At 44.1% G+C, this 25933-nt stretch overlaps 1 protein-coding gene and 1 long non-coding RNA gene across 5 annotated transcripts in view; one reads left to right on the top strand and one right to left on the bottom strand.

Moving 5' to 3' along the window:
- The window catches only part of LOC125460440 (uncharacterized), a 209527-nt gene that overhangs the window by 159068 nt on the left and 24526 nt on the right, over positions 1-25933 (bottom strand). The gene's annotated exons all lie outside the window — the stretch shown is intronic.
- LOC125460441 (uncharacterized) overlaps positions 1-25933 on the top strand; it is a 79880-nt gene that overhangs the window by 41150 nt on the left and 12797 nt on the right. For 2 of the 4 annotated variants that reach the window (XR_007249258.2, XR_009446443.1), the window contains one exon: positions 2252-2630. The exons of the other annotated variants lie outside the window; for them this stretch is intronic. The gene's annotated coding sequence lies outside the window, so the exon portion shown is untranslated. Of the gene's footprint in view, positions 1-2251; positions 2631-25933 lie in introns of those variants that run through there. 4 annotated transcript variants of the gene reach the window in all.

Consider the following 25933-nt stretch of genomic DNA (forward strand, 5'->3'; position numbering starts at 1 on the left):
TGCCTAAATGTGATCACAAACCCCTAAACCAACAATATGCAACTGTAAAGACCATGGAGTCAGACAGCATGGAAACAGACCCTTCAGACTAACCAATGCATGCCTCCCAAACGAAACCAGTCCCGCTTGCCTGATCACATCTTTCTATTTTTCTTAATTCTGAATTATGGGCCAAAACGGGAAAAGGACACTGCTGTAAACCAAGGGTTGTGAAAGGGTGACTGCACTCACAAAGAAACAAGTTACTGGAACTCATTGTGAGTTATGTTTACGCTTGGCTTTGTTCAAGCATTGGCCAAAGATGTTTGAGACACTATGTCATCGTGATTGTGTGTTCAGAGTAAGTTTGCGCAGAGACAGAATGCTGATTGGTTGTTCAGTTAGGACCAGTTAACCAGGCCAGGAGTTATCAACATTGCAACAACTCTCAGATTGGCTCCTGGGCAGGGAGCACAGATTATATGTGCATCATAACAGAGGTGGACTGCAACAGGCTCAGTATCCCTTAATCTCTCTTTGCAGTAAAATAACCAAGACAGAAAGCTCAATATCCTTTCCCACCATTTGTTATAAGCTATTGCTTCTAATCAGTGACTGAGAAACTGAGCAGTTAATGTGCTGACTGCCCAGTGTTTTCAACAGAGGACTGAAAGGACTTGGACATGAAAAAACAGGGATCAGAAGGGCTTGGAAGAAGCGAAAGGGATACCTCATTAAATTCTATGAACTTGTGCTATTGAACTATATTCCACATATTTTCTTTCTCTGCCCCCATAACATTTATTAATGCTGGTTTGTCTGTGTTTGTCTGCATGTGTGTTTTAAGAAAGGATTGCAACTTATTTAGAGTTATCAGCTGGCAAGTCATATTTTGTATTCCTGTGGCCAGGACTGATTTCTTCGCAATAAATAGCAGTTCTGCAGGATGGCCAAGTTTTAAAATCATGGAACAGCACCACCTTCTAGATAACATCTACTATGGCCAGCAAATGTTGGCCTGACCAGCTCACATCCCATGAATCTACACATATAAGTGGGACAGAAGAGGGTAGAAGAGTTCAGGCTGCAGTTCAGCCATGATCTCATTGAATGGTGGAAGCAACTCTAGAGACTACCTGGCCTACACCTGCTGTTATTATCTTATTTGTCATGAATGATTTTCAGTTGGCATGATAAATGCACATTTCATCCATCTCGGGTGTCCCTACACTCTAAGCAATTCAATAAACAACGTTTAAATGAGAACAATGCAGAAGAAGCAAATGCAATGTGAAGACAAAATCTTTTTGACTCAGTGAGTAGCTTGCATTTGAGTGCACTGCCTGGAAATATTGCAGAGGCAGGTTCTCTCAGGGCTTTCAAGAGGCCATTCAATGATCATTTGAGGGAGCAACGAGTAAAATATACAGTATGCAAACCTTCAATAATAGTGGCATGGGGTAGAAGAGCAAGGAGATTATGTTGAACTTATATAGGACAGTAGTTAGATCTCAACTGGTGTGTTATGTTTAGATCTGGGCACCACATTTTAGAAAGGATGTGAATGCTTTGCAGGAAGTGCAGAAGAGGTTGATGAGAACGGCTGCTGAGATGAGAAACGTCAGTGGTGAGGATAGATTGCAGAAATTGGGACTGTTTTCTTTTGAGAAGGGAAGGCTAAGTAGAGATTTGATCAGGAGAATTGATTTCCACTGATAACAGCATTGAGGACCAGAGGACACAGATTAAGGAGTTTTGCGAGAGTAACAAATGTGAGATGAAGAAACTCATTTTCACTAAGTGGGTAGATAGGGAATGGAATGCATTGCCTGGAAACATGGCCGAGGCAAGTTCAATCAATTCATTCAAGAGGACATTCTGTGATTTTTAAAAATAAATGATGTGCAGGGTTACAGGAAGAGTCAAGTGATTGGCACTAAATCAGAATGATCATCCAGCCTGACAGTGTAGATATGATGGGCTGAATGATCTTCATTTCTACCATCAATTTGGTGACATTGAATATTTTGCATTTATGTGCCACCATACTGCCACCCAGGTGAACCACTTCTCAACAATGGCTACTATTGCTTTATCATAACAACCGAAACCAGTCATTGTACTGAAATATCCCTTAAACGACAATGAGATAGATAACCAAAATATAAAAGTGACATAAATATTGACCAGGGTACCAAGAGAAGTCATCAGCTCTGGTTGAAATCATGCCATAGGAACATTAGCATTCACTTATGTATCGCTGTTCCATCAGTGTCAATGGGTCAAAGTCCTGGAACTCCTTCCCCAATGGCATTGAAAGTCTACCTGTACCAAACAAACTGTGGTGGTTGAAGAAGGCATCTCATCCGAAGAGCAACTAGAGATGGACAAAAATGCTGACCCAGCCAGTGACGCCCACAGTCCTCAGAATGAATTTAAAAGATGCAAAGAGCCTCTGTTTATTGTTTCTTCCCTGAAGAAGTACCTCCAACAACGCAGCACTCCTTACCACTGCAATGAGATATCAGGCGGTAAAGTCCTGAAGTGGGGATTGAACCTCTGATCTCCTGACTTGGAAATACGAGTGCCACTGCTGAGGCATATGAACTATAACAAATCACAACTCAGACACTTTAGCCCCTGTATTGAGTTTGCTGCTGTAGCACAATTACACATTATTTCTGTGTCAGATCACTGTGCACCTTGTAATTCAAGCAACTCATTCTTCTCTGATCTTTCCCACTTTTAATGTCGAAAGTTCAAATAAACATTGCTTTGTCTGAATGTTTGGCTGTTGCTCATATCACACCCACAAAGTATCAACATTTGATCCTTCTCCTGCCTTCATGAGAACTCAACACAGAGAGGAACTGTTCCTATCTGTGAAATGTTCAAGAACCAGAGGAGTTTGATTTAAGGTGAGTTGTGAGAGAAGTAATGATGTTTTGAGGAAAATCAAAAGTAATCACGCATTTCAAATGGGAAATGGTTGAACTTGTGAGAACTTGTAGGTTTTTGAGGAGATTATGTAGTCTGAGACCTTTGGAGAAAACCAACACAGGCAGAATGGAGTGAATGGCCTCTTCTGTGCTGTGGCCATTCTAGTGATAGCTAGTCGTTTTAAAAAGGTGTCATTAAAAAAGCAAAAAGCAAGTGTTTGAAATATTAATGTATTTTACCAAGATGGCTCTCTCAGGTTGACACGATAGCGCTGCTATTCCCAAATTGATCAATGGATTTTGCTAAAATATTGCACTTTGATTAAACATTCAGTAATGGTCCTTTCCGGATGTTGCCAAGTTAGATGGGTATTCAGTGCTACTTGTTAAACAGGTTGACGAATAATACAACTGGAATTTTCCAACAGAAAGTATCTGTCCTGCTTGCCAGACTTTCATGATAGCAACTCATCCAGATCGTCGTGTGCCCAACACATTGTCAAATTCAAAAGCCCAGTTTGTTCAGAAGAGGAGAATGCAAAGAGGTGACATTTTAAAGTTAGCCCAAAGGGTGATAATTTCTGAAAGCTCCAGAGGAAGCAAGATTGTCACCAAGAATCTTCAACAGCGTTAAACTGATGCAATGTTGGTGCTTCAATCTGTAGTGACATTACTCAATGCTGTAAGCACATGTGGAGAAGCTACAGCCCCTAAATATTAGTGATCTTATTCCTGAAGTTCTGCCAGCTGAGAATGGTGTGATTCTTCCTCACCATTCTGCTATCAAAGGTTGTGCATTTGAATGTTTGGAGAAAGTTTACCCTGAAGGTACTGTCTCACTCATGGATACACTTCCGATGTGAAAAAGTACAGATATTCCAGTGTAAACTTCCCTTAATGCATACAGTTCCACCAACAATCAAGACTCAGCAACATCCCAGTCAAAGGGAAGCATTTGACCAGCCCCCTATCTACCACCAGCATAGCTACAGCAGCAACTCTCCAAAAGTACCTCTAAACCTGTGGTCTCTACCATCTAGAAAGATAAGACCAGCAGACAAAAGGGAACACAATCACTTGTAAGTTTGTCTCCAATGCACAGACCATTCTGACTTGGAGCTATGTCACTGTTCTTTTACCATAGCTGGATTAAAATCCTAGAACTTCCTCTTGAACAGCAAACTTGGAGTGCCTGCCCTTCTATGATGTGGTTTGACCCTGTGCTGAGTATAGATTCAAAACAGACTGTTGAGGAGAAAGCAAAGTGAAGAAATTATCTTCAGGCTTAGACTTTAGAGGAACATTCCTTAACATATATCCTGTGTATCACAGTTTTTAACCATTGATGTATTAGGCTCTGACTTACGGATTAATCCATCTCTTCAACATGTTCATGTTCATGTGCTTCCAGTGTGGGAATTCCATTTCATCCCATCCTGTGCTATTTGTGCTCAGTGATGTGCAGCTCCATGGCATCATTGTAAGGTTGCTCCAGAGTCCTGAAGCCTTGGTTCCCAACAGCAGACAGATTGGTGCAGTGCAAGTTGTTGGGTCACCATTACCTTCATAGGATCAATCACATTCAGTTAGATGCCTATGAGGGTGTTAGCAAAGTCTGCAAACAGATACTTATACGTGAATTGTTACAAAAAAGATGAACTGCTCTCAGCCGGCACCACTCGGCAGTTCACATCTGTTCTTGGTGGCTTGGCAGGATAAAGTGACTGGAGATGTGGTCCATTGGAGTGACTGTGTTGTAACTCCTTCTGTACCCATGCAATATCCAGAATGCTGTGCCATAGTGCTTCAGGCACCAGTAAAAGAATAGCATTATCTCTGCGCATCTGTCAAGGTGACTGTTTTTGCTCTGTTTTGGTTAGAGATGGATGAATCTTCAACGGGCTTAGCTTGCAAACTAACAGAGTAACTGTGGTGGGTCCATTGACAACACGACATGGGGTGTCAGGTGAAAGCAGTGTGTTGAGGGCCAGCTGCAAGTAGCTATCCACTTTTGAGCAAGATGCAGTTGCTTCCTGCAAAAGGAACCACAGTCAGCATATTTCTAAGATCAATTAACCTGGTCAATAAATGAGGACTTGGACAACAACGCCTGCTTCCCACAAATTAATTTTTTAAAAAGGTTAAAATCCATGAATATTAGTCGCAGGACCCTACAGTGCAAACGGCAGTCATTTCGCCCATTCAGTCCACACTGACTCTCCAAAGAGCATCCCACCCAATTACTGTAACCCTACATTTCCCACGAAATGAATATAATGCTCTAGAAGCTCCTGCAGAGTCAGAAATAGGTAAGGTTTCAAGCCTATGACTCTTCTTGTTACAATGTCTTCCCAGTGGATTCAAAGCATTAACTCTCCCTGCACAGATTGTGCCAGAGCTGTAGAGTTTCTCCAGCACTTCCACTTTTAATTTTAAGAACCCTCCACTACATCAGTTTGCCGCTTCCTCTCTTCGGCATAATTCTGGGCATTTAGAAGCCACTTTGTGCCAAAATTCACAGTTTGGAGAAATGTTAAGAGGAGACTTTCAGTTCCATTAGGTTGTACTTGAGTGCAACCCAGCTGTAAGGTTGATCGGTCTAACACTCTGCTAAGCTCAATTCTTTTTCACAAGGCAGGTTTGCATGAGGAAGGAATTCTAGCTGTATTAAGCTTGACTTTGCGAATGCCAACCCCACTGCTGTCCTTTCAACTCCGCCCTGAGGAAGGGTCACCGGACCCAGAACGTTAACTCTGTTTCTTCCGTCACAGATGCTGCCAGACCTGCTGAGCTTTTCCAGCAGCTTCAGTCTTTGCTCCTGATTCACAGAGTCCGTAGTCCTTTTAGTTTTTATTTTGTCTTCCTTTTGCGACTTCCAACAAGCACTTGAATATACAAATAGAGTCTATAATCCCTCCACGCAAAATGCACCTTACACCACATTAAATGTGAATGAAATTTAAGACTATAAAATGGAACATTTTTCTTCTTCAGAGCTTACCAGCTTTAACCGAGCTGAGGCATGGACTAAAAGTGTTTCGGTAAATACATTGAAATTTACTTTGGGATAAACTGAGAATTCTCATCAGGCCATTCAGTACATGTGGAGGAAGAAATAGATTCAGGCTTGTGACCTTTGTCCAGGTCCAACAAAAGACCATTGACCTAAAAGATAGGCTCTCTACACATGCTGCCTGACCTGCTGAGAACTTCCACCACTTTCATTTCTTTAATTTCTGACTTCCAGTTATCCACAGTATTTCTATTTCAATGTTGAACACAGCGGTGTAGGAAAGGTAAATTGAGCTCATGCAATGCTTTCCATAGTCATTAAGTTTTCAACCTCAGCTGAAATATTTGGAAGCCCTTTCAAAGGAGGCTTTCAACAACAACGATTTACATTTTTATAGCACCTTTGGTTAAATAAACATGTGCTTCAGAAGTGCAAGATTAAACACCTAACTGTGGAGATTCTAGGCCAGGGGATCAAAAGCTTGGAGCAAGAGGTGGATTTTAAGGAGTGTTGTGTTGGTGGAAAGAGATGTGGAAAATTTTAAGAAGGGAATTCTAGAGTTTAGGAGCGAGGCATGTAGCTGAGCGCGCAGCCAGCTAGGGTGGAATGGTTAGAACTATGGACGTACAAGACTCCAGAATTATTGAGTGCAGCAGATATCTCAGAGGCTGGAGGAGATAATAAAGACATAGATGGGTAAGGACACGATGACAGACAAGATTGTGTTTTTGAAATTGAGACACTACTGGGCAGGAAGTTAACATGGGTGACCAAGCAAGGGGCTGATTGCTGAACAGTGCTTTGTCCAACTGGAAATCACAGACAAGGAAAGATTAAGCTACCTCATTCACTCCCACAAGCTGTCTCGCAGCTAACCACACAATAACACTGTCTTACAGCCTCACTCCTACAACCTTTCAGACTAATGAGTAGCTTTGACAGTCTAAACAAAGGCTGTCAGCAAAAGAGTGAGGGTGAAATCAATTAAATGCAGAAGCATTAAGAAAAATTGTCTTTTTTACAAGAAATGGACAAGAGACAAAACATAAAATGAAATTCTGAGTAGTAACCAAGGTAACCTGGAGACTGAGGGACAGAAAAGCTGTCCACTGTTTACTGGGACAATAAAAATCCTGATAGTGTGTAATCCAAAATAATATTATTTGCAATATGCCTCAATAGAGAAGTGTAAAATGAGAGTTTTCAAAAACGACCATGCATGGATATCTCAGAAACAGCAAAATGCTTGATGAACAGGAATTGGAAGAAAAGAGCAAGCAAACAGAGCATGAAATCGCTATCTGGGGACATAAGCAAATTGATATGAACAGAATGGCAATGAAGAAGTACAGGTTTTACATCAGCTGTGTTCCTATTGACTAGGTAGACTTGCTGTATCTTTCGAATTGAGTTGTCAGGATCCTAGTGAGAACATTTGCTGATTCGTAGCAGTGGGATTATGTGGTCGTATCCAGACACTGGTTGGTATGGTTCATCTTTTCATCTCTTTAGTCTTCTACGGGTTTGTGGTTGTCACTGGCAAAGCCAGCATTTGTTGTCTATTCTTTAACTGCCCTTTGAACTGCATGGTAGACTGGTGAGCAAGGTTAGATCATATGGAATCCATTGTGAACTTGTCATTTGGATACTTAATTGACTTGAAGGTAGAAGACAGAGTGTGATGGTGGAGGATTATTTTCAGACAGGAGGCCTGTGACCAGTGGTGTGCTGCAAGGATCGGCACTGGGTTTCCCTGCGAAAGGGAAGACGTTGCTGAACTTGAAAGGGTTTGGAAAAGATTTACAAGGATGTTGCCAGAGTTGGAGGGATTGAGCTCCACGGAGAGACTGAATAGGCTGGGGCTATTTTTCCCACAGCATTGGAGGCTGAGGGGTGACCTTATAGGGGTTTATAAAATCATGAGGGGAATGGATAGGGTGAATAGCCAAGGTCTTTTCCACAGTGTAGGGGAGTCCAAAACTGGAGGGCATAGGTTTAAGGTGAGAGGGGAAAGAGTTGAAAAGGATTTAAATGGCACCTTTTTCACGCAGAGGGTGGTGCTTGTATGGAATGAGCTGCCAGAGGAGGGAGTGGTGGAGGCTGGTACAATTATAACAGTTAAAAGACATTTGGATGGGTACATGAATAGGAAGGGTTTAGAGTGATAGGCAAAATGCTGGCAAATGGGACTAGATTAATTTAGGATATCTGGTCGGCATGGAAGAGTTGGACCAAAGCATCTGTTTCCATGTTGTACAGCTCTGTGACTCTATAAATGTGTGACTTGCTATGCCATTTCACAGAGTGACTCAAAGTCAACCATAAAATAAAGAACTGCGGATGCTGGAGATCAGAAACAAAATCAGAAATGGAATTCTGATGAAGAGTCACTGGACTCGAAACGTCACCTCTACTTTCTTCCCCAAAAGCTGCCTGACCTGCTGAGTTTCTCCAGCAGTTTCTGTTTTTGTTTAAGAGTCAGCAACGTTGCTGTAGGTTTGGAGCCATACATAAGCCATAAAGCTGTCAGGCTTCCTCTCCTAAAAACATGATCATTTCATTTCAAGTGTCTTGGGAACAAATCTGACTCACACAGAGGAGAGTTGTGGGTCTGGTGCCTAGTGATGACTTTAAAGAATTGCAGGATCCCAACAGGGTTTTAATTCATTTGCAAGAAGATCTAGTCCTCCAAGTAAAGCCATCTGGGAGCCAGCAGGGACATGAAGGTTTAGTTAAAAAATCTCCAAGATGTTTTCTGTGCAGAAGGAAGCCTTTCAGCCCATTGTTTCCACACCAGTCATCAAAGATCTGACTATACTAATACCATTTTCCAGACTTGGCCCTTAACCTAGGGGCTATGGCAATGCACATGAATATCCAATGGTTCAGACATAGTAAGAATTGCTGATGCTGGACTCAGAGGTAACACAGTGTGGAGCTGGAGGAACCCAGGTGGCCAGGCAGCATCAGAGGGAAGTTAATGTTTTGGGTCGGGACCCTTCTTCAAAAAATCAATCTTTTCTTTAAATCTTTTCTGAAGAAGGGCCCCGACCCAAAACATCAACTTTCCTGCTCCTCTGATGCTGCCTGGCCTGCTGTGTCCCTCCAGCTCCACACTGTCTTATCAATGTCTAAATACTGCTTACATATTAGAAGGGTCTCTGACTCAACCACCCTTTCAAACGGTAATTTCCAGACCCACCATTCTCTGCCTGTAAAAAAAAGTTCTCAACTTCTCTCTGAGCCTCTTAATTATTATCTTAAATCTGTTCCCCCTGGTTGTTGAACCCTCTGTTACTGGAAAAAGTGCCTTTCAAGGTACTCTAGCTATGCTGCTCGTAATCTTATACATCTCTGTCAGATCTCCTCCCAACCTTCCCCGTTCCAAGGAAAACAACACCAGCCTATACAGCCTATTTGCATAATTCAGACTCATTCTCAGGTAGTATCCTGGTAAATCTGAGATAAAATCTCTTCGGTAACGTCTGTGCTGTAATCACATCCTTGCTATAATGTCGTGGCATGAACTGGATGCAAAACGACAATTGTGGCCTGACATAACAAGGTGTCGAGCTGGATGAGGACAGCAGGCCAAGCAGCACCAGAGGGGCAGGAAAGCTGACGTTTTGAGCCTAGACCGTTCGTCAGAAATTTGTGGCCTAACCAGTTCCAGCATAATCTTGCTGTTGCTATATTCTATACCTCAGCTGATAAAGGGCAAGTATCCAACATGCCTTCTTAACCATGTTCTCCACTTAGGGATCTGTGGATATGCACACCACATTCCCTTTGATTTGTAGCACTTTCCGGGGTCCTGCCATTCATAGTGCAATCACTTGTTTTGTTAGCCCTTCCCTAGGGAATTAATTCACAGTTTTCCAGTTTGAATTCCATTTGTCACAGCTGCCCAGCTGGCCAGTCCATTCCACTTGTTAGCAAAGGAAAGAGGAAGAGTGGGAGGACTCTTTACAACAAATGAAATTATGTTAGATGTATCACTGGATAGTTAATGCCACAATCTTGGCCATCCACAATATAAAAGTTTAATAAACAATTGAGAGAAATCAACCCCTCATTACAAATGTTAGAATGAAAGATGCATTCCTTTTGCCCCAGTATTATCCTTGCATGTATTCAAACTCCAGTGACCTGTTACCCCTGTATCCACACCAGAGCTTCTTAGTCAGCTGGTACTGTTGTAATCAGTTTCTGTTTGAGAAATTTCTGCCATGAATTCACATGATGCTATTTTCTTTAGTTAAAATGTCTTCCTGAACCATTAAGTCAAGCAGCTGACTGAGCATACTCATTGCTTGACATGGGTTTACTATAATCATGTCTCCAACAACTTTATAAATGCTTTCCTCTCTGATGCCTCCATAGCCTTCTGTTTCTGGAGATTTCGTCCCACTCAGGGTTTGATCCCAGTCCTGAATGCTTGGAGGCTAACAACACTTCTGCTGTCGTGGAACTTTTCTATCTGAATGAATCTGTTTCTGACAGGTTCTCTTCCTGTTTCATCAGGCTCAAGTCAGCAAACACATGAACAATTAACTCCCCAGGTGGCATGCTAGTCATTTGGCTAAAATCTAATGATTTTTTATTCTTTTCACTTCTTGGAAATGCTATTTTAAACTCATTATATAGAATAACATTTTGGTCACTTTCTGAATCAAAGTATTAGTTAGATCATCACAGAACTGTAAACTGAAACAACATTTCCGCTGCATTAGAATCCACATTCGCAAACAATAGTACAATAATAACTTTCATTAGATCCTCTCTAACCAGACAGCATCAAACCATGCTTTTTGATGTCCAATGGCCTTATTATTGCTAAATCAAGTTCCTGGGGGTTATCCCTTGATGAGTAACTGAATTGAATAATATTGTTACATTATTGTTTGAGGATGTGGATACTAACCAGGAGGGAAGATTGTTTGAGTTTACTGTCCCGTGACTGTCTTAGTTGTATTTTATTTAAGAAACTGACCATTTTGTATGAAGAGTTTAAAGCAGCATTTCCAAGAACTGGTAAGAGGGAGAACCATGTGATTTTCGCTAAATTGAGTACAGGAGTTGTGATGCCATTTTGCAGCTGTACGGAAGATTGGTTCGGCCACTTTTGGAATATTGCATGCAATCCTGATCTCCCCGGTATAGGAGGGATGTTGTGAAACTTGAAAGTGTGCAGAAAAGATTTACAAGGATGTTGCCAGGGTTGGGTGGTTTGAGCCATCGAGAGAGGCTGAATAGGCTGGGGCTATTTTCCCTGGAGCATTGGAGGCTGAGGGGTGGCCTTTTAGAGATTTATAAAAGCGTGAGGGGCGTCAATAGGGTGAATAGCCAAGGTCTTTTCCCCAGCACGGGGGAATCAAAAACTAGAGTGTATAGGTTTAAGGTGAGAAGGAGCAGATTCCAAACAGACCTAAGGGGCAACTTCTTCGCACAGAGGGTGGTGTTGTTTGGAATGACCAGCCAAAAGAGGTGGTGGAGGAGTATATAATTATAACATTTGAAAGACATCTGAATGGTTACATGAACAGGAAGGGTTGAGAGGGACATGGGCCAAATGCTGACAAATGGGACCAGATTAATTTGGGATATCTGGTCGGCATGGATGAGCTGGGCCGAAGTGTTTCCACGCTGTACATCTCTATAACTCTACGACTCTAAATGACTAGTACACCACCTGGAGGCATTATTGTTAAGGTGTTTCTGCCTGACCAGCACCCACCAGATTAGGCTTGCTGCCTTAGGAAGATCATCCAATGACCTCAATTGAACAGTGAATGCTAGAGTGACCAGAAAAGATCTGTACTGAGCCCAAGACCCAGAAACTATTCCAAGTCCGGGGGGGAAAGGTGTGAGTATTCATGGCAGCTGTTGGCGTGCTGGTTTCCCAGGTCCATCCCATTCATCCTCAAAAGGATTTTCCCAGAGTTTAGACTGGAATTAATAACGTATTCACAAAGGCTTTTTCAGCCTTGTTGCCACAAATCAAATGGTATTCTTTTGGTTTCCCTTCCACAACAGTGGCTCAACAACTGAAGACGCTTTTTAATATAAAATTTAAAGTTGGATATAGATTACATAATTCAGCACAAAAGTGGGATCATACCTTTCAACAGATGTGACCTGTATGGCTTAGTTATATAATGAACAAATTTTTTGAGTCAGATGCTAAAATGTTGATATGAGGTTAGTGAGTACTTAGTAACTTGCAATTACAAGTATCATGAGCACAAATACCATATAAATTGGCCACATCCCTTAATACCATATAACTAAAACTACAAATAGTGGAAATATTAGATAAAAATCAAAAACATGTTGTGAAGAATAAAGGTGAGTCAATGCCTTTTGTGGGTCTGAAAACTGGAAGGGTATTCAAGCTCCTTATTCGGAAGAAAAACATTTACAATTTGGTACATTTAAAATGCAAGTGGTCATCCATCATGGAATGAGGCTGTTTAGCCCATTGTGCCTGTGCTAGCTCTTTGAAAGCGTTATCACATTAGTCCCTCTTCTCTGCTCTTGCATCATAGCCCTGCCAATTTCTCCTTTCAAATATTCATCTAATTGCCTTTTAGAATTTGCTATTGAATCAATTGTACCAATTTTTCAAACAGTGCATGCTAGATCACAACAACTCATTAGTGAAGGCAATCCTTGTATCTTCCCCTTGTTTCTGATTGTATTTCACATTGTTTCTTTGGAATATGAAATGCAACACCCACAGCCTAAATTTTATACTGCCTGTCTCTGCAGCCAGACTTATATTGGGAAGAGAAGATAGGCTTTCACAATAAATACATTCTGAAGCTTGTTACTTCAGAGTTAGTGGATAAAATGAAATGCTAAAAAAGGCCAATTTTGCTCACAGTATGTGAGCATTTTAATTTAGTTTAATTTATTTTTGGAATGTGAAACTCTGATTTATTCCATGAGTAGAAGTGCCTGTAGATAGAGCTCACTTCAGATAATCAGTCACTGTGCCACAATGCTATATAGAGATTAGCGTTAATTGTCAGGCCTGAAAAGTACTCTTACATGCAACACAACTGTCCTCCAAGCACTCTAAAGGCTTTTAGTCAACTAAATTGCTGTTACTACTCAACACCTACACATGTAGTGTTTCAGAGGCTCTCGTACTCTATTTTAATTCGTAATTCCTGTGGGTATTCAGAACGGGCATGATACTGTTTACTTAATTTTCTGATGAGCTGCATTATAATGGAATCAGATATTGTTTCAAGTGATAACTTTAGACTGTAAACAGAGAGACATATACCACAGAGATAAAGGCCACACGACTACAGCAGACCAGCATGCATACTAAGTATAATTACGTTTCTCCAAACATCCTCCTCTTCATTGACAAAAAAAACCAAAGAAAATTTGCATGCATTCACCTTTGCGGTTAAAAGTTATACAAGCTATCCCATGTAAATGGGCACAACGAAATTAATCATTCATTAACAGAGCAGTGTATTAACTTAGCCAGTTCCACTTTTGTCAGTCTCAGCAAAATAATCGCTATAGTAGGCTGTGAATGGAATGTATGTGTGTGTGTGTGTGTGCGTGTGTCTGTCTGTGTGCGTGTGTGTGTGAGTCTATGTGTGTATGTGAGTGAGTGTGCATGTATGTGTGCCTGTGTGTGTATATATCTGTATGTGAATGTGTGTGCGTGTGTGTGTGTGTCTGCATGCATGTGTTGGTTTGTGTGAGTGAAAGAGTGTGTGAGTGTGTCTGCATGTGTGGACATGTGTATGTGAGTGTTTTTATGTATTTGAGTAAGTGTGCATGTACGTATGTGTACGTGTGTGTATATCTGTATATGAATGTGCGTGTGTATGTGTCTGTCTGTCTTAGTCTGTGTGAGTGCGTCTGCATGTGTTTGCTGTGTGTATGCATGTGTGTGTGTGTATTTGTGCATGTGAGTGAGTGTGCATGAGTGCGTGTGTGTGTGTGTCTATATCTGTATGTGAATGTGTGTGTGTGTATGTGTCTGAATGCATGTATTTGTGTGCGCGCGCGTGTGTGTGTGTGTATGTGTGTGTGTGTGTGTGTGTGTGTGTGTGTGTGTCTGTGTGTGAGTGTGTCTGTATCTGTGTGTGTGTGTTACCATTTGCTGTTTCTCTGGTATCTTCTCATTGCTAGCATGATTCTGCATTCTCCAGTGAGTGTTGTTCCAATGGTGGGTGCTGTTGCTGTGATAAGTGTCGTTTCTGATCTGGTTTGGTGCTGGGCAACAGAGGACCTTTGAGGCTATGATCATACTGTGCTCTGTGATGGTGATGAGCTGATCAGCAGCCTGCAATGATAGCGCACTTTCTCTAGTTGTACATATGTATCTGCAGTTGTGGTGATATTTTTAATCATTTCACATTCACCATGTATAATTCAGGTGACAACTGCTCCAGTTTGTCCCAAGTAGTCAAATGAGCTGAATTTTGTTGAGAATTTGAATGTTTGCACTGTGACTCCAATGATCAGCTTTGGCAATAGCTTGAGAGTTTTATCAAAGTAAAATTTGGCTTTCACCTTGATTTTTTCTCTCCTTTCAGCTTTTGTAGGGTTTTGCAGTTGGAGGAGTACTACAGGTGCACTGTGAGAAAAACCGAAGGGCTAGAATAATGCTCTTGCTTTCAAGAGATGTGCTCCTCCACTCAATGATTGCCTTGTACATGTCAGTCTGGATTCCTTTATGATCCTTCTGACGATTTGTGCAGTTGCGTCAGCTTTTTCATTGGCCTGGGGCTAGTATGTGTAGGATGTTGAGTTTCCACTCCTTTATGAAGTTCCTGAATTCTTCATTTGCAAATTGTGGGCCGCCATTGCTCATCACAAATCCAAAATTCTGTAACGATTAAAGTGTGCTTTCAGACATTCAATAATCTCACTGGCTGTTGTTGGTTGCTGGTCTAACTCCCAGGCATCAGAGTATTAAATGATAGTGACAGGATAATCAATTTATGCAGGAATGAAAAGGTCTAAGCTTCATCTTTCCACAGACTGCACGAAATGAAAGGATGGCCTGAAAGAATCAGAGATAACAAGGTGCAGAGCTGAATGAACACAGCAGGCCAAGCAACATCAGAGGAGCATCTGGGCCCTTCTTCAGAAAAAGGCGTAATTGATGTTGTGCACGCAGAGATGAACCAATAGATTGAGGTAATAAAATGTGAGGCTGGATGAACACAGCAGGCCAAGCAGCATCTCAGGAGCACAAAAGCTGACGTTTCGGGCCTAGACCCTTCATCAGAGAGGGGGATGGGGGGAGGGAACTGGAATAAATAGGGAGAGAGGGGGAGGCGGACCGAAGATGGAGAGTAAAGAAGATACGTGGAGAGAGTATAGGTGGGGAGGTAGGGAGGGGATAGGTCAGTCCAGGGAAAATGGACAGGTCAAGGAGGTGGGATGAGGTTGGTAGGTAGATGGGGGTGTGGCTTGAGGTGGGAGGAAGGGATGGGTGAGAGGAAGAACATTGATACCATTAGGCTGCAGGGTTCCCAGGCGGAATATGAGTTGCTGTTCCTGCAACCTTCGGGTGGCATCATTGTGGCACTGCAGGAGGCCCATGATGGACATGTCATCTAAAGAATGGGAGGGAGAGTGGAAATGGTTTGCGACTGGGAGGTGCAGTTGTTTGTTGCGAACTGAGCGGAGGCATTCAGCAAAGCGGCCCCCAAGCCTCCGCTTGGTTTCCCCAATGTAGAGGAAGCCACACCGGGTACAGTGGATGCAGTATACCACAATGGCAGATGTGCAGGTGAACCTCTGCTTAATGTGGAATGTCATCTTGGAGCCTGGGATAGGGGTGAGGGAGGAGGTGTGGGGGCAAGTGTAGCATTTCCTGCGGTTGCAGGGGAAGGTGCCGGGTGTGGTGGGGTTGGAGGGCAGTGTGGAGCGAACAAGGGAGTCACGGAGAGAGTGGTCTCTCCGGAAAGCAGACAGGGGTGGGGATGGAAAAATGTCTTCCTCCCTCACCCCTATCCCAGGCCCCAAGATGACATTCCACATTAAGCAGAGGTTCACCTGCACATCTGCCAATGTGGTATACTGTATCCACTGTACCCGGTGTGGACTTCACCAGTTTCAAAATCTCCCCTTCCCCTACTGCATCCCTAAACCAGCCCAGTTCGTCCCCTCCCCCCACTACACCACACAACCAGCCCAGCTCTTCCCCTCCACCCACTGCATCCCAAAACCAGTCCAACCTGTCTCTGCCTCCCTAACCTGTTCTTCCTCTCACCCATCCCTTCCTCCCACCCCAAGCCGCACCCCCATCTACCTACTAACCTCATCCCACCTCCTTGACCTGTCCGTCTTCCCTGGACTGACCTATCCCCTCCCTACCTCCCCACCTATATTCTCTCCACCTATCTTCTTTTCTCTCCATCTTCGGTCCGCCTCCCCCTCTCTCCCTATCTATTCCAGAACCCTCACCCCATCCCCTCTCTGACGAAGGGTCTAGGCCCGAAACGTCAGCTTTTGTGCTCCTGAGATGCTGCTTGGCCTGCTGTGTTCATCCAGCCTCACATTTTATTATCTTGGAATTCTCCAGCATCTGCAGTTCCTATTATCTCCAATAGATTGAGGTGGTGTCTTTCCCTTAGAAAGCAGCTATTATCCCTAAAGAGATGCTGAAGTGCAGCCATACAAGCTGCCCAGGATGTGATTCTAGTCTGTGGAGTGCTTTATAGGCCAAAAATTTTGGAAGGGTATGGGCCAGGAGCAGGCAGGCAGGACTAGTTCAGTTTGCGATAATATTCAGCATGGACTGGTTGAACAATGGGTCTATTTCTGTGCTGTATGACTCTATGGCTCTGTGACACTAATATGCTTCAGCATGTCATTAACCTGATAGTGAGCACTAATCTAACCAGGCTAAGGATCTGCTTACATCACATGACATTCCACACCTTACGTGATGCCACATGTGATGTCCCTTAATGGATAGGAAGGTAAACTTGCCACAGTCCTACTCTCTCAATACAAAGAGCTGGCTGGTGGTGGGCTAACCTGAGAGTCGCCACAGATGAAGTGAGGGGAGGAGATTGAGAAGGAGAGTCCTTCACAGTAATCTCAGTGGCTGGGAATTGATGTGGAAATTGTTGGCATCTATCTGCATCACAAACCAGCCATTCAACCAAAGGAGCTAACCAACGGCCCTCCACCCCTTTGAATGGACAAACTGCACAGAAAGGTATTAGCAGCTGAATACTGGCCAAATACTGCAGATGCTGGAAATCTGAAACAAACACAGAACTTGACAGAGCTGACAGCCTCTGACAAGCGAGAAATAGTGTTAATGTTTCGAGTCTGTTAAGACTCTTCTTCGGAACTGAATGATGTTGGGAAAAGGCAGTCACTCATTGCAAAAGATACATGGTAGACAAAGAAATAAAAATGTAAAATGTGCGTAAATCAAGGTATCAATATTGAATTCAATAATTTCAGGAAGTGAGTGCAAGCTGTCTTTTCTCCATTTTTGTTACATTCTCTCCATCGCGCCCCCACAGCCTGGCCAAGTTTGTACCCTGACATCACTGCCTCCCGTAGACCTATGTTACATCTCTTTTTTTTCAACATCTTTGTCTTTGGTAGAGGGTCTCCGTCTCTGTCAAAAATATTAGGACCTTCAGTTCTGAAGAGTCATATCGAAACGTTCACTCTGTTTCTCTCTCCACAGATCTTCCAGACCCGCTGAATTTCTCCAGCATTCCCTGTATTTGCTACACTTACAGCAGAATTGTATTAAGTACTGTTGCATTTCTCCAGCTGTATTCAGTGGTGAGAGCACTACCATGGAGCTCTGTAATATAGAACTGTATATCACAAAACAGACCCTTTGGCACACAATGTTGTACTGCACATGACGCCAAATTAATCAAATCCCTTCTCACCCTGCCCTGGTCCATTTCCCTATATTCCTTGCTTATTCATGTGCCTATCTAAAAGCCCCTTAAATGCCCCTATTGTATCTGCCTCCATTACCACCCCTGGCTGTGTGTTCTAGACTCTTACCACTCACTGTGTAAAAAAACTTGACCTTCATGTCTCCTTTGAGCTTTGCCCCTCTCACCTTCAATGCATGCTCCCCCCCGCCTTGTATTAGACATTTCAGTTCTGGGAAAATGATTCTGATCATCAACCCAATCTATGCCTCTCTCAATTTTATAAGCTTCTATCAGGTGTCCCCACCAGCCTCCGTGATTCCAAAGAAAACAAGCCCAATTTGTCCAGACTCTCCCTATAGCTCACGCTCTCTAATCCAGTCTACATCCCGGCAAACCTCTTCTGCACCCTCTCCAAATCCTCCTTTTAACCTTTTGGAAAATGTTACTTGGCATCAATAACACAACTGGGTGACAGACAGTGTCTTCTGTCAATATTTCAGGCCAGCAGGTAGCTGCAGGTAAAGACAGGTTTACAAGCATTAATGATAGATTGGGACTGTCGCTGGTGCGCACTGGTGTTTCCTGCTGTGGGAGAAAACAGCCATCCACGGGTAGCCCTTCGAAAGGAAGAACGAAAACCTCCAATAGCACGCAGACAAATCAAAAGGGATCCAAAAGAATTGGGGAACAGTAGGCCACAGCATGTTCTTTGAATCCTCCACATTCAGGCAGCTATATTTCTGAAACTGAGCCCAGTGCCAATTGCTTTGAAGGCCTGTGAAATGGGGGCCTCAAACAAGCAACCAAAACATTGGTCTCTAATGACGTGACGTGTTGTATTTCTGACTCATGTTGGAATTCTCCAGTTATGTTGCAAGAGACCACATCTTTTTTATGTTTTGGACGATGGATTGAAAATAAGAAAGTGGATTGACTTTGAATAAGGAGAGAACAGAGAAGGAGCCAGTTGCAGCTTTGAGAAAACAAGTGAAGCTAACTGGTGGCATATGAAATAATGTTTTTCTTTGAGTCCAGTCAACTCAGCATTATTTGTTATGGGACCAGGAGGAATCAACATAGTAACAAACCTCTGATTGGTCAGGCTGCAGTTTACCATTGATCCTGTGTGGGGAAAGAGGAAGTAAATGGATTTCTAGAAGCTGGCTCTATCAATCTCTGGCTTCATCAGTAAAGTTGCTCTTTTCAATTTTCTGTTGAAAGTCCAGTGAAAGAAAACGCTTGGAAACGCTGAAATAAATCATTCTAAAGTCGAAAGACAACAAGGAAATGCCTGTGTCTAGTCAAGCAAGTTCCATAGTCAAATTAACCCATCCTGCTATGTGATTTTGGACTGACGACACAAAACTGTGTCCATCTGACTATTATTTTCCAGCAAATAAGTACTGGAGTTTCAGAGTCCAGAGGTGTGTGGACCCCGTACCAGAGACTGATCAACTTGAATAAGAACAAGTCATGGGGACAGTCAATGATGGAGCAGCCCTTAAGAGGGGGTTTTAAGGCCACATTAAAAAAAGTGAAGAATTATAATCCCTGATGAATTTAATTGATGACCCATTGTGTCATTAACAGCTGTTTACCAAAAATGGATTTGAAATAATCTGTGATTTGATAAGCACTATGCAATTTTCCTCTGCAGCTTGTTAATTCCATATGTTAGAAATAAATTATACCTATATTGTAGACTGTATTACTATTCTACCTCATAATATTTCTTCAAACGCAAAGATTCTTGAGGCTTTATTCTCCTGGTTAGTGCCCTGGATTTCACCTTTGATCTGTTTTAAAACATAAAATGTTTGCTGGTCATTCACCAGATCGTAACATAATATGGGTGATCTTGATGGGATCGTAACACTCATTGTAACACTGTGATTCCTGCCCGTGGGGTTCTAGGCAGTTCTTGAAAGAGCTATGGGCACTGCGTGGCTGAATTTCTAGCCACTGAATATCTGTGACTAAAAACAAAGTTGCTGGCAAAGCTCAGCAGTTCTGGCGGCATCTGTGCAGGAGAAAACAGAGTTAATGTTTCAGATCCGGTGACCCTTCCTCAGAACATCTGTGAGTGTTCAGTGGAAAATTTCTTTGTCTTTCCATCACTTGCTCAGTGGGTTAATAAACAAACACCGGAGACCAGGGAATGTAACTTCTGAATGATTAAACCCTTCCTTTAATTTGGGTTATTTGTGTGACCAATGTTGTTCAAAACTGTTTTCTCACCTTAACAGCTAAGGTGTAGAGAATGTGAAGATGGCTTGTGCAACTTGAAATCTGTTCCAAATTACAGTTTATACACCTTCTGTTATAACTATGCTGTGCTATGTATGTATAACATTCCTATGTGAATTTTAAATTATGCATTCTCTCACAGAGCTTAAAAATCGACTTCGTATAAAATGTACAATAGAAAAGGACCGCATGCTTGCATATAAATGCAGACATCAGGCCACAAAGCCACAAAACTAAATAATTTTCAAAAAGCTACGTAAATGACTAGAGTAATTTATTGAGTTACATCCAGCGCTGAAACAGATTCTTTGGTCCAACTCATTCATGCCAACCAGATATCCTGAATTAATCTAGTTCAATTTACTAGTATTTGGCTCATATCCCTCTGAGCCTTTCCTACTCATGTACCCATCCAGATGCCTTTTAAATATTGTAATTGTACCAGCTTCCACCCCTTCCTCATGTTCATTTCTGAAGAAGGGTCTAGGCCCAAAATGTCAGCTTTCCTGCTCTTCTAATGTTGCTTGGCCCACTGTGTTCATCCAGCTCTACACCTTGTTATCCCACTTCTACTACAGCGATCTTTGACCTGCACATTTTTTTTTCTCCCAGTCTTATTTGCCCTTTGTCAATTAGCATGTGGACCAGATAATAATCCAGAGATTATTAACTTTGAGGTTCTTCTGCCTAATTTGGTGTACAGCTCCGAGTGGTAGAATGTTCACCTAATTGTGAGTTAATGTTTCTAAAGTGAAACTTATACGCTAAACAACAAAGTGTGAAGCTGGATGAACACAGCAGGCCAAGCAGCACCTCAGGAGCACCAAGGCTGATGTTTTGGGCCTAGACCCTTCATTAGAGAGTTGCTCTCTGATGAAGGGTCTAGGCCCGAAACGTCAGCTTTTGTGCTCCTGAGATGCTGCTGGGCCTGCTGTGTTCATCCAGCTTCACACTTTGTTATCTTGGATTCTCCAGCATCTGCAGTTCCCATTATCTCTAATACCCTAAACACAAAGGTTTGAATAGTCACCACACCGCCCCCATCTCGAGCCACAGCCATCTTGCTTTCAAAGTAACAAGATGGGAGGGTTACTGAGAGGTGAACATTCAGCAGGTATTGGTTACACTTAATAAAAACCAAAAGAACTGTGGATGCCATAAATCAGGAGCAAAAACAGAAGTTTCTGGAAAAGCCCAGCTGGTCTGACAGCATCTGTGAGGAAAAAAATCAAGACGCAACATTTTGCGTCTATGTCCCTTCGTCAGAAATTTACTTGGGGAAGGAAATAAATAGGCAGTTGAAGAGGAAAGTATTGCAGAGTTTTGAAAGATGAGTTGTTTGAGATGATCATTTCAGTGATGGGTGGAATAGCTAATTAATTTACCTCCCTCAAGCGGGGAAATGAACTGCAACCTAAGGGCCAGAAGACACAGACTGGATTTAAGAGCCATAGACATTTTTAATACAATTAATCGTGACTCAATGATTTGACATGTGGTTTTAACACTGTAGATATTTCTGCAATGAATACAGCAGTTCAACATGATGAGGATAAATCAGTAGCATTTTAGTCCTGTATATGAGATTGTTCTCTGATAGATGCAATTGCTGTGTATGACCTTTGTCCTATTATTATGCCATATATCTTCATTATGTTTGGTTCTTGTAGAGAATAAGACTGTCTACATGGTCTCAGTAAAATCTTGATTGGAAAATATAAAAAATTATCAGAGTAAATATCTGATAACTCAACAAATTGCCAATCAAAGCTCAAATCTCAAACTGTTTTACAATTTAACAAATGCAAGATTTAATATCGAAGACCAAATAATTTGGCAGATTATTAGAACAGAAAGGCACCATGAAAATCAAGCACAAATTTCATAGACATATAATGTCCAACTCCAGTTAATGAAGATCAATCCTAGTTCAATTCCTAGCTTCGATTCGGTCATGTTCCTTTCAGGAGGAGACAGTAGCAGGAGCTGGGGGGAGGAGCCTATCCCGGGGAAGAATTAAAATCTGTATAAAACTTTAGTTCGGCCACATTTGGAGTATTGTATGCAATTTTGGTTGCTGCTTTACCAGAAGGAAATGGATGCTTTGGAGAGGGTGCAGAGAGGGTTTACCAGGATGTTGCCTGGCTTGGTGGATTTTAGTTATGGGGAGAGATTGGGTAAACTTGGATAACAAGGTGTGGAGCTGGATGAACACAGCAGGCCAGGCAGCATCAAAGGAGCAGGAAAGCTCGGGCCTAGATCCTTCTTCAGGAATGGGGGAGGAGAAGGGGGCTCTGAATTAAATAGAGAGAGGGGGAGGCAATGATAGAAGATGGATAGAGGCGCAGATAGGTGGATAGAAGATTGACAGGTCAAGCAGGCGGGGATGAATGCAGTAAAGGTGAGTGTATGTGGGGAGTTGGGATGGGGGTTGGTCAGTGAGGAGGAGGAGGAGCAGATAGGTGGGAGAGAAGACGGACAGGTCAAGGAGGCAGGGATGAGAGGGCATTCTGGTCTTGGGGTGAGGTCAGGGTTGGGGAGAGTTTGAAGCTGGTAAAGTCCACAATGAAACCATTGGGTTGCAGGGTTCCAAAGTGGAATATGAGGTGCTGTTCCTCCAGTTTTTGGGTGGCATCATTGTGGCACTGGAGGAAGCCCAGAATGGACATGTCATCCAAGGAGTGGGAGGGGGAGTTGAAGTGGTTCGCAACTGGGAGGTATTGTTTGTCACAAACTGAGCATAGGTGTTCCACAAAGTGGTCTCCAAGCCTTTGCTTAGCTTCCCCAATGTAGAAGAGATCGCATCGGGAACAGCAGATACAATATACCACAAACTTACTCCGCCCACGGCCGACGGCCTTATCGCTCCGCCACCCCGCCCACGGCCGATGACCTCATCGCTCCGCCACCCCGCTGACTGAGGACGAACGGTCAGTCCTAAGCAAGGGGCTCACCTTTGTCCCCCAACAACCACACATCAACGAATACCAGTCACGGTTGGACATACAGCAGTTTTTCCGCCGCCTTCGCCTCCACGCCTACTTCTTCAACCGGGAACCTAACCCTCCCTCCACTGACCCCTTCTCCCGCTTCCAACACAAGTCCTCCTCCTGGACACCACCCCCAGGCCTCCTACCTTCCTGGACCTCTTCATCTCCAACTGCCGTCGAGACATTAACCGCCTCAACATCTCCACCCCTCTCACCCACTCCAACCTTTCCCCCGCAGAACGGGCAGCCCTCTGCTCCATCCGCTCCAACCCCAACCTCACCATCAAACCCGCAGACAAGGGTGGCGCAGTGGGAGTATGGCGCACTGACCCCTACATCGCCGAGGCCAAACGCCAACTCTCCGACACCACCTCCTACCGCCCCCTCGATCATGACCCCACACCCGAGCACCAAACCATCATTTCCAACACCACGCATGACCTCATCACCTCAGGGGGCCTCCCACCCACAGCCTCCAACCTCATTGTTCCCCAACACCGCACGGCCCATTTCTATCTCCTTCTCAAAATCCACAAACCTGCCTGCCCTGGTCGACCCATTGTCTCAGCCTGTTCCTGCCCCACCGAACTCATCTCCACCTATCTGGACTCCATTTTCTCCCCTTTGGTCCAGGAACTCCCTACCTACAGCCGTGACACCACCCAAGCCCTCCACCTCCTCCAGGACTTCCAATTCCCTGGCCCCCAACACTTCATTTTCACCATGGACGTCCAGTCCCTATACATCTGTATTCTGCATGCAGATGGCCTCAAGGTCATCCACTTCTTCCTGTCCCGCAGGCCCGACCAGTCCCCCTCCACTGACACCCTCATCCGCCTAACTGAACTCGTCCTCACCCTCAACAACTTCTCTTTCGATTCCTCCCACTTCCTACAGACAAAGCGGTTTGCCATGGGCATCCGCATGGGCCCCAGCTATGCCTGCCTCTTTGTAGGTTACGTGGAACAGTCCCTCTTCCGCACCTACACAGGCCCCAGACCCCAACTCTTCCTCCGTTACATTGATGACTGTATCGGCACTGCCTCTTGCTCCCCAGAGGAGCTCGAACAGTTCATCCACTTCACCAACAAGTTCCAACCCAACCTTCAGTTCACCTGAGCCATCTCCAGCACATCCCTCACCTTCCTGGACCTCTCAGTCTCCATCTCAGGCAACCAGCTTGTAACTGATGTCCATTTCAAGCCCACCGACTCCCACAACTACCTAGAATACACCTCCTCCCACCCACCCTCCTGCAAAAATTCCACCCCCTATTCCCAATTCCTGCGTCTCCGCCGCATCTGCTCCCACGATGAGGCATTCTACTCCCGCAAATCCCAGATGTCCAAGTTCTTCAAGGACCGTAACTTTCCCCCTACAGTGGTCAAGAACGCCCTTGACTGCGTCTCACACATTTCCCGCAACACATCCCTCACACCCAGCCCTCACCACAACCGCCCAAAGAGGATCCCCCTCGTTCTCACAAACCACCCCACCAACCTCCGGATTCAACGCATCATCCTCCGGCACTTCCGCCATCTACAATCCGACCCCACCACACAAGACATTTTTCCATCCCCTCCCCTGTCTGCTTTCCGGAGAGACCACTCTCTCCGTGACTCCCTTGTTCGCTCCACACTGCCCTCCAACCCCACCACACCCGGCAACTTCCCGTGCAAGCGCAGGAAATGCTACATTTGCCCCCACACCTCCTCCCTCACCCCTATCCCAGGCCCCAAGATGACTTTCCATATTAAGCAGAGGTTCACCTGCACATCTGACAATGTGGAATACTGCATCCATTGTACCCGGTGTGACTTCCTCTACATTGGGGAAACCAAGCGGAGGCTTGGGGACCGCTTTGCAGAACACCTCCGCTCGGTTCGCAATAAACAACTGCACCTCCCAGTCGCAAACCATTTCCACTCCCCCTCCAATTCTTTAGATGACATGTCCATCATGGGCCTCCTACAGTGCCACAATGATGCCACCCGAAGGTTGCAGGAGCAGCAACTCATATTCCGCTTGGGAACCCTGCAGCCCAATGGTATCAATGTGGACTTCACCAGTTTCAAAATCTCCCCTTCCCCCACCGCATCCCAAAACCAGTCCAGTTCGTCCCCTCCCCCCACTGCACCACACAACCAGCCCAGCTCTTCCCCTCCACCCACTGCATCCCAAAACCAGTCCAACCTGTCTCTGCCTCCCTAACCTGCTCTTCCTCTCACCCATCCCTTCCTCCCACCCCAAGCCTGCACCTCCATCTCCTACCTACTAACCTCATCCCATCTCCTTGACCTGTCCGTCTTCCCTGGACTGACCTATCCCCTCCCTACCTCCCCACCTATACTCTCCTCTCCACCTATCTTCTTTTCTCTCCATCTTCGGTCTGCCTCCCCCTCTCTCCCTATTTATTCCAGACCCCTCATCCCATCCCCCTCTCTGATGAAAGGTCTAGGCCCGAAACGTCAGCTTTTGTGCTCCTGAGATGTTGCTGGGCCTGCTGTGTTCATCCAGCCTCACATTTTGTTATACCACAAACTTGGATTGCTTTCACTGGAAAGACAGAGGCTGAGGGGCGCCCTGATAAAAGGCTACAAAATTATCAGAGGCATACATAGGGTGGATAGTCAGAGGCTGTTTCCGAGGGACAGGTTCAAGGCGAGGGAGGAAAATTTAGGGGAGAAGTGTGGGAAAATGCTTCGCATGGATGGTGCTGGGTGCCGGAAACACACTGCCAGTGGAAGTGATAGAAGCAGGCACATTAGCAACATTTAAGGCATTTCTTGTAGACACATGAACAGGAGGCGAACAGAGGGATAGAAAGCTGGCTAGAGCAAGGCCCCAAACCCCACCTCT

This window comes from Stegostoma tigrinum, chromosome 11, assembly GCF_030684315.1.
Source record: "Stegostoma tigrinum isolate sSteTig4 chromosome 11, sSteTig4.hap1, whole genome shotgun sequence".
In the NCBI taxonomy this organism is placed as follows: Eukaryota; Metazoa; Chordata; class Chondrichthyes; order Orectolobiformes; family Stegostomatidae; genus Stegostoma; species Stegostoma tigrinum.